General features: G+C 38.6%; 1 pseudogene; it reads right to left on the bottom strand.

Annotated features, from left to right (window-relative positions):
- Positions 1 to 1,297: 1,297 nt before the first annotated feature.
- Positions 1,298 to 1,785, bottom strand: LOC100356111 (large ribosomal subunit protein eL34 pseudogene; annotated as a pseudogene).
- Positions 1,786 to 9,096: the final 7,311 nt, after the last annotated feature.

Below are 9,096 nucleotides of genomic sequence, written 5' to 3' on the forward strand. Positions count from 1 at the left end.
CAGCAGCCTTTACATTATCCACCTGCACCCAGTTTCTTCAGGCCTAGAGGTTCAGGGCCTGTGTTTTCACAATTTTCTTTTTGATGTGTGAAAGAAAAGTTGTACCAGAAGGAACTAAACAGGCAAAAAACTTTATTCAAATCTACTGCAGAAGTCAAGACTTTTAGATAGAGGAGAGCAGTGAACTCAAAGCTGAAGGCAGGAGAGTTTGCAAATGAGCTGGTAGAAAAGTACTAGAAGACATAAGTGGCAATGTTGGTCAGGGTGATTGGGCCATCTGTGTTTGCTAATTGCCACTTATCTAGGTTAGGCTCCTACCTTCCCACAGAGACTGGGAACTAGAAACCCTATCTTTCTTGCTGGTTAAATTTCAAAACAATGGTTCCCAGGTCATTGAGAAAGACATTTCTGGGTTGTAGAAGATTTACATGTCAAAGGGAAAGAGAACATCTACAATTACAACTTTATTCTAAAATAAACGCTCCAAGAAAAAGGAAGCCAGGGCCTTTTACTCAGAAAGAAAAACCTGCCCAAATTCTACTGAAGCTGAAGGAAACTTTAGGATTGGGTCAGAGTGTTAATATATAGCCTATATATATTAAGAGATAATATATATAGTGTGTATATATATATATAAAGAGCTAATATATACAGTCTCTACATATTAAGAGGTAAGCTCTACCTACACCCTGAAGCCAATAAAATATTAAATTTTTGTTATTCATATACTAAAGAGGCAATCACTGTAGAGGTTATAAAAATAAGGTTTCACAAGTGAAGAAAAAGTGTATCATTTTCCCAATGAAAATCTGATCTTATTCTCAGCTCTCAGTGGATGAGATGTAGCCTAACTCAGAACGTCTGTTCCAATTTGTGCATACAGTCCAATATGGGTCTATATTTTATTTCAATCACCATGATATGGAAATACCATTTTCTTTTTCTTTTTCTTTCTTTTTTTTTTTTTTTTTTTGACAGGCAGAGTAGACAGTGAGAGAGAGAGACAGAGAGAAAGGTCTTCCTTTGCCGTTGGTTCACCCTCCAATGGCCGCTGCTGCCGGCGCACCGCGCTGATCCGAAGGCAGGAGCCAAGTGTTTATCTTGGTCTCCCATGCGGATGCAGGACCCAAGCACTTGGGCCATCCTCCACTGCACTCCCGGGCCACAGCAGAGAGCTGGCATGGAAGAGGGGCAACCGGGACAGAATCCGGTGCCCCGACTGGGACTAGAATCCGGTGTGCCAGCGCCGCAAGGCGGAGGATTAGCCTAGTGAGCCGCAGCACCGGCTGAAATACCATTTTCTTTTTCTTTTTTTTTTTTTTTTTGGATTTTTAATTACTTGAAAGTTTCATGTTTTTATTTAGCTTACTGACTCTGTGCTTGTGCCTTCAACACTTTCACAACAATTTTCTGCTCCTCGATAAGGAAAGCACGCTTGATCCTGTCACGGACACATTTAGCACACATGGAACCACCATAAGCCCTGCTGACGTGTTTTTTGGTTTTAGACAATCTCATCAGGACTTTAGGTCTCACAGCACGAACCCCACGAAGTCTGCCTGGGCACACACCACATGCAGATTTTGGTGCCTTCCCAACCTTCTTAGTATAAAGGTAAACAATTCCGTTACCAGGAGTTTGGGACAGTCTGGTTTTGTTGGAGGCTGTATTGCAGGAGAGCCTCCGGCGGTACGTCAAACGCTGGACCACTGTGGCTGCCTCTAAGCACCGTCCCGGAAGAGCTGAAATACCATTTTCTATAAAACAGTTTATATTTATGGCCATGGGCCTGGTAGAATTCTGGCATTTGAGGGGATGTTGAAAATAAAGTAATATTATTAGCATAATTAATGTGCTATATTTTTCCCTAGATCCCCAGAAAGAAGCAATGGAGGGATTGAATTGTTAAAGAAATGTTGCATCTGATTGATATGCTGTAGAGTCCTCAAGGAGTCAGTGGGAGAAAAGAAAGTGGGTGGAGCCCGAGAGGCTCTTAAGGCATGGGAAGCTGCATGGTCTCTGCAGTGTCCCAGGACTCCTGCTGGAGGGATTGACAAGGCTGCACGCCTGTATTAGCTACCACCAGATTCTGTAGAACTCTGTCTCAGTTTGTGAAAGGCATTACCATTTATATTCTTATTTTGCAGAGCAAAAAAATATGGCTAAAAAGTTTGAAGCCACACCCATTTCCAGGCACACCTAGATCCCTAGGTAGCTCCACACCCTGACTATTTTATACAACTTGATTATGATTACATGAGACATTTCAGAACTTTGAAACAACTGGAGATAGTGTGCCAGATAACATGGCCAAAATGTAGTGCTTGTTATGAGAAATGGTTCAACCATTTCTTGTATTTCCTATAAATGGATGACTCAGCAATAAAGTCAAGCAGCTTGTTTCTGAATAGGTAACATAAACACTGAGGTGACTCTGAAATTCTCTCAAAATGTCTTCAGAGGTTCACTGGGTAAAGGTCATCAAGAAATAAAGATAAAAAGTAGAGCTCTAGGAAACTCAAATATTCAAAAATGTAAATAATGGTGAGCACTGACTTTGGGCAGACAAAAGAAAGAAAGTCTTTATCTCAGTTGCAAGAAGCAGTGTTGGAAACCAATGAGCTCATGCTGTCTAGTCCGTGAGAATTTATTCTTAACATTAACTGGGCTAAAAGGCAAATAAACTCAGGTCCCTGCAATTAGTGTGCTGTCACAAACCCAACAGGACCAGAGCTTAGCTCACAACACCTCCCTTACAGGTGGTTGGTGCACCCTGAAAGTCTCCTGATGGCTGAGACATCCTGGAAATAATGACGTGAACAGACACTTGCAAGGTCTTGTCTCTGAGGAAAGAACAAAGGTCCAGGCTGACAGGAAGCAGCTGCCCCAGTGATTGCTCCTGCAGGGACAGAATTTTTGTTGTAGACTCTGAAGGATGGTGATTATGCAGAGACACAGCAGGTCATGATTTCATCTCCAACTTAATTGTTTAGAACTAAGGTTTTTAGGATTTTACTTAGAAAATTCTGATACAGAATTTTGTCAACACAATTTGAAAAACAAAGATTTATTTATAAATGTAAGTCATTTCTAATCATGTGCTTTTCTCAGTTGTTGATTTTTGCTCATTTAATTCTCGAGAATATGGAGAAAATGCATGATGCTCTGATTTGGAAGGGAGGAGTGGGAAGGGCTGTGAAGAAGTCCACCAGCTTTTATAACCAGATTGAAGAGGGCAACATAACATCACAGGTTTAAAGTCAAGGTCTCTGATCCATCTGAAAGATTTATTATATTGGAGGAAAATTCTGCTTGTTGCTGCATTTTAATAAAATTAATCTTCATAATTTGTATTTGCGCTTATATATATGATCTCATATTTTGGATGCTGACAGAAGATGAAAATTTTAGTGGACAATAAATTACCTTTACTCAGATTTTATCCTCATAGAAGGAAGGCATTACCTAGGAGAAATAACAATAATGGAAGCGTTGCTCTGCTAAAGAATTTTTAAAACCCAAATAACTAAACAGTTTACCTACACTAAAAATGTTTAACTCTTCCATTTGGATGTGCTCCTTTTCAAATAATTAAAAATGTTTGGGTGCTTCCTTCAAAACTGAAATTTTCTTTTCCTTAATGAAATTGGTGTTGTGTAAAGACACTCTAATATGTGTCTCTCATTATGAAAACTTTGAGAAATGTCACTTTTCTTCTCCAATTTGGATCCTTTTCATGTTACAAATAAAATTCAACTATGTACAAAAGTATGGAGACGTTATGTAGTGCCTGAAATAGGAATGTGCTTTTATCCCAACTTAAACATCATGTGGTAACCTTGCTTCTTTCATCATAAAAATGTCAACACATTTAATTTTAAAAATATATACTATGTCAAGAATTGGAATATTCTTTAATAGCACTATCTTCTCTTTATGGGCTGGGTTGCCCTTTCTAAAAAAATGTATTCAGAATCTGCGCAATAATTTCTGTCTCCACATCTTTGCTACAATGACTGCCTGAATTGAAAATAACTTCATTTTAGATAGGAATTCCAGGTTATTGGTCTTCTTTAAATCTTGTATTTCATAAGTAAGGTTCAAATACTTGCAGGTTATATTACAAAGGAAGTATAAATCAAAAGCACCCTGTTTATGCTTAGACTGAGTGTTTTTCTAGCATGTCTATCTTATTTAAAATTACAGTGGACTGTGAAAGAAGAATGCCATGGAATTCCACATTTAAACTACTAGGTACCATCAGTCCTTTATTATTTATTTCCTCTGATTCCATCACTGCTCTTTTTCCTCTCTAAAATCACAGTTATATCCTATGCAAAAAGCATTCTCGACAAATAAAAAAGATCTTTGTCCAAAGATTGTCACATAAAACCTACAAAAAAATCAACAAGCACTACACTCTCAAAGTTCTTCCAGTCCCAGCACAGAGCTGCCAACGCACAGTTCCTACTCACTGCCCTTCGAACTCCTCCTGTTCCAGGCCCAACCTCCTTCCTTCAGGGGCTTCCTCGGCACACTCATTTCCTGTCCTGCAGTAGACAGCTAGGGTAAAGGCAAGCTAAGGTGACAATAAGGATGAAAGTGAAAGTATCTTTTCTTTTTTCCTCACTCCACACTGCACCCTTGGCACTATTTTGCTACCTCTTCCAAATCACAATACAGATTGGGTGGTTTCAGTAAAAGAATTTATTTTCTCGTGGCTGTAGAGGATAAAGCCACCTCTGTGGCTCCAGCATCCCATGGGTGCACCGGTTCCAGTCCTGGCTGCTCCACTCCTTATCCATCTCCCTGCTAATGTGCCTGGGAAAGCAGCAGATGATGCCCCAAGTCTTTGGGTCCCTGCACCCATGTGGGAGACCCGGTGGATGCTCCTGGCTCCTGGCTTTGGATTGACCCAGATCCAGCCACTGCAGCCAATTGAGTAATGGGCCAGCAAATGGAAGACTTCTTTGTCTGTCTCTCTGACTCTCTGTATCTCTGCCTTTCAAATAAATTCATTAAAATATTTTTTAAAAATTATTTTCTTGCAGTTCTGGAGGTGACAGAAGATTTAGGTGCTCCTGAGGACTGCCTCCTGGGCATGCAGATCACTGCCTTGTCACTGTGTCCTCACATGACTGTCCGCTGGCCTCTGCGCTTGTGATCTCAACTCTTCTCATAAAGACATCAGTCACATTGGATAAGGACCCACACATGTGATCTTGTTCTAGTTTATTTATCTCTTTTAAAGTCTTATGTCCAAACATAGTTACCCTCCAAGGTACTAGGGTTAGGAACTAAGTGTGAATTATGAAGGGGACATAATTCAGTGTACAATACACTGCATGAGTTCCCCAATGCTTTGGTAAAAGAAAGTTACTCCAAATTATGTAGCTAAATACTATAAATGTGTTCTCTCACGGTTCTGGAGGCTACAAGTCTCCAAAATCATATCATAGATGTGATTTCTCTGGGTAAAATTGCCATTATCACTGCTGCTATAACTCCTGTATTTGCATCTGGATGCTGAATAGCGCTCCTGCCTTTACTGGCATTCCCACTAGAATGAATTCCATACTCTGTGATAAGCAGTACCTAAAAGGTCCCTCAGGATCAGATCCCCACCTCTTAATAATCAAGTTCGGGGGCTGGCACTGTAGCACAGTGGGTAAAGTTGCCGCCTGTGTGTCAGCATCCCATATGGGCACCCATTCTAGTCCCGGCTGCTCCACTTCCTATCCAGCACTCTGGTATGACCTGGGAAAGCAGTAGAAGATGGCCCAGGCACTTGGGCCCCTGTGTCCACATGGGAGACCTGGAGGAAGCTCTTGGCTCCTGGCTTTGGATTGCTCAGCTTTGCCTGTTGCTGCCATTTGGGGAGTGAACCAGCAGAGGGAAGATTCTCTCTCTCTCTCTGCCTGCTCTGTGCAAGGCATGAAATATGAACCAAGAAGATTATCCCACATGATGGCTTCATGCTTTAGTTGCCTGAATTAAAGAGTTATAGAAATTCTCTCATAATGGGAATTACTTATTGTATTTTGTTTTCATTCAATATTCTCACTATCTTTCATTATGATCTCGGTGTGTAAATAGAAATAATGCCTATCCTTTTGACTGACCACATTTATTCTTTATGCCCTTCAAGAAGCTCAATAAGTAAACTAATAATGACTTTCTCAATGCGTCTTTCCATCAGCACACATTAAATATGTGAAAGCTATTTGTTCTCACTTAGCAAAGTCTATATAACTCTTGCCGGCAAATTTTAATATACTGGTGATAGCAAAAATGAACCAGAGGAATGAATGGAACCATAAATCACATAATGCACTGGGAAAATTATGATTGATAGGAAAGAAATTTATTGTTCACCAATATGTAATTTAAAAATGATACAATTTCCTTCATTATCGTGGCAGGTAAGATTGTAATAGTCTGTAATTAGTGATATTATTAGAGTATTTTTTTCAAAACCATAAGCATATTGTATTTTTGCAGACATGGAGTAAGGTGATTTTTGTGAGAAAGTTGAGCAGTCATAAAATTCAATATGTTGGGGCCAGCACTGTGGCATAGTGGGTAAAGATGCTGCCTGCAGTGCCGGCATCCCATGAGGGCACTGGTACGAGTCCCGGCCTCTCCACTTCCAATCCAGCTCTCTGGTTTGGCCTGGGAAAGCAGTAGAGGATGACCTGAGCTCCTGAACACACATGGGAGACCTGGAGGAAGCTCATGGCTCATGGCTTCAGATCAGCACAGCTCTGGCCATTGCAGGCAACTGGGGAGTGAATTCTCTCTCTCTCTGCCTCTCCTCTCTCTGTGTAACTCTGACTTTTAAATAAATAAATAAATCTTTAAAAAATTCAGTATGTTAAGATTTCATGCAAATAAGTAATCATTAAAAGAAAGGTTTTCTAAGTGGCAGGCTGTCACCTTTTTTCTTGAAGATTATAAAAAATAAAAAATTTATTTTGAAAACATAGCCCTTTCAATTTCTATCAAGATCTTTTTATTCCTCTTTGTTTCTATTATTTTATTACACATATTTTGGGGTACAGTTAGATAATTCTGTACACGTTTATAATGTATAATGAGCAAATAAGAATAGTTAGTAGTTCCAGCTCCTTAATTTTTAAAAAGTTTTGATTAGCATGCAAAAATGATATTTACCAAGGTACCTCAAAAAGTTCATAGGAAACAAAAATCAATAAGTGTGTTTATTTTGTGGAAAATGTCTTGGAATCCACCTATAGTTTCCTCATATTATACATTTTCTAGGATTGATTCCTCTTAAGTGTGTGGAGTTCATATTTTATTGCATTAAAATAAATTTGTTAATTACATTTCCATGAACTCTTCACATTATGTTTAAATATACGTATTCAATGTATACTTCTTACCTGGCATCATTGTTTGTGACCCTATTTGCCAGACCAGATACAAGGCTGTTAGGCCTTTATTTCGGTAGGACAGATATAGACCTAAAACTCACAATTTTATGCACAACTGCTCATTTACAACTGTTCTGCAAAACAGATTTTTCTATGTGCCAAAATGAGCACCTTGAATGATGGTTAAACCCATTTCCTTTGTTTGTATCAACTCATCCACTTAATACTGCCCATAATTAAGGGGGAACAAATTACATTACATGGTGAAATACTCCAGGTCTTGATTTAGGTCATATCAAGGTGGTAGGAAACTCATCTTATTTATGTAGCACAGTGTTATATGTACAACTCAGTAAACATAATAGCTAATTATTTTGCTGAGTGGATCCTGGACTCTTCCCTCAGAAGATATTATAACAGAATATACAGTTCCCTTCTAGTTATTAGGGCAATAATCAATCTAGAGGAAACTTGAAATAAAATCACAGCCACAGTGAACCAAAAGATAGCACAGCCTGTTTTGAGGACTTGTCATCTATTGTGCCCAGAACAATATTGACTTAGAGTAGGTATTTCATTAGTCCTTTCATTCATCATATTGAAGGCAAGAAATCTTGTCATCACCCACATGAGGGAGGAAAAGTACTTTTCAGAAAAAGAATGTACACTAGAGAAGAAATTTTGCTTTATGATAAAAATAAATAACCTTTACCAGATTTATTTATGGCAACTACACCTCTTCAAATATCCACATTTGTTGACTTAAATGCAGTAATTACTGATAATGAGAAACATCCATAATGCCAAGAGAAAGGTAAAACAAAATCTCTTCCTGACTTCAGTAATTCTCAGAACCCCTCAGGTGTTTACTGCAGGCATTAAGTTTTGCTAGGCATGCCACTTTCATAAATTCCTTAGCTCTATCCTAGACATGTTTTTAAAATGAAAAGAAAGAAAACAGCAAGCTCGTCTAAATCCCCAATTGTCAATTTTTGTAGAGATTGAAGGATCATCTAAATCCCCAATTGTCAATTTTTGTAGAGATTGAATAGCTCATGTGTCATAGAACTCAACACATGACCAAAAATCTCGGTGTAGGCTTCCAAGCTATCTTGCTTGAACAATAAATAGGTTGGCATCAAAATCAATGAGTAGGTTAGGAAAATAAAATCAAATAATCATTTTGTCAAATACCTCATAGCATACTTTTATTTTCTCATTAGTAATTAATACTAACTAGCATTGGACTGTGTATGCACACAAAAGTCAGAGTCAAATCCCCATTGTCATGTATCTAAAGCAACAGTATGCTTTCCTGCCCAGCACCAAGTCTTATCCCACCCTGATTAAACACTCTTTTTGTATCCCCTTCCCTAACTCTCTTTGATCACTCACTCTCCTTCACTCAGGATGCTCTCTTGATTCAGCTCTCTCACATTGGACTTGCCTCTCTATTATGGCACCTATTCTAAGTGTAATATCATGCTTTAATTTATTCTTCTATTAGTCTTCAACAGCACATTTTCTTCAATTATGCATAGTTTCATGTGCTTTACCCTCTGAAATACCTGAAACAATATGAAACAATAGATGTTCAATAAACAAATTTAATCATCCCTTATCTCTTACATACTAACACTATAAATTGTGTATAAAGGACTAGAAGAAATGTTCTGAATTAGAGTCATATTAAGCCTCAGTT

This window comes from Oryctolagus cuniculus, chromosome 10 (assembly GCF_051225735.1).
Source record: "Oryctolagus cuniculus isolate XC-2025 breed Fujian yellow rabbit chromosome 10, ASM5122573v1, whole genome shotgun sequence".
NCBI lineage: Eukaryota > Metazoa > Chordata > Mammalia > Lagomorpha > Leporidae > Oryctolagus > Oryctolagus cuniculus.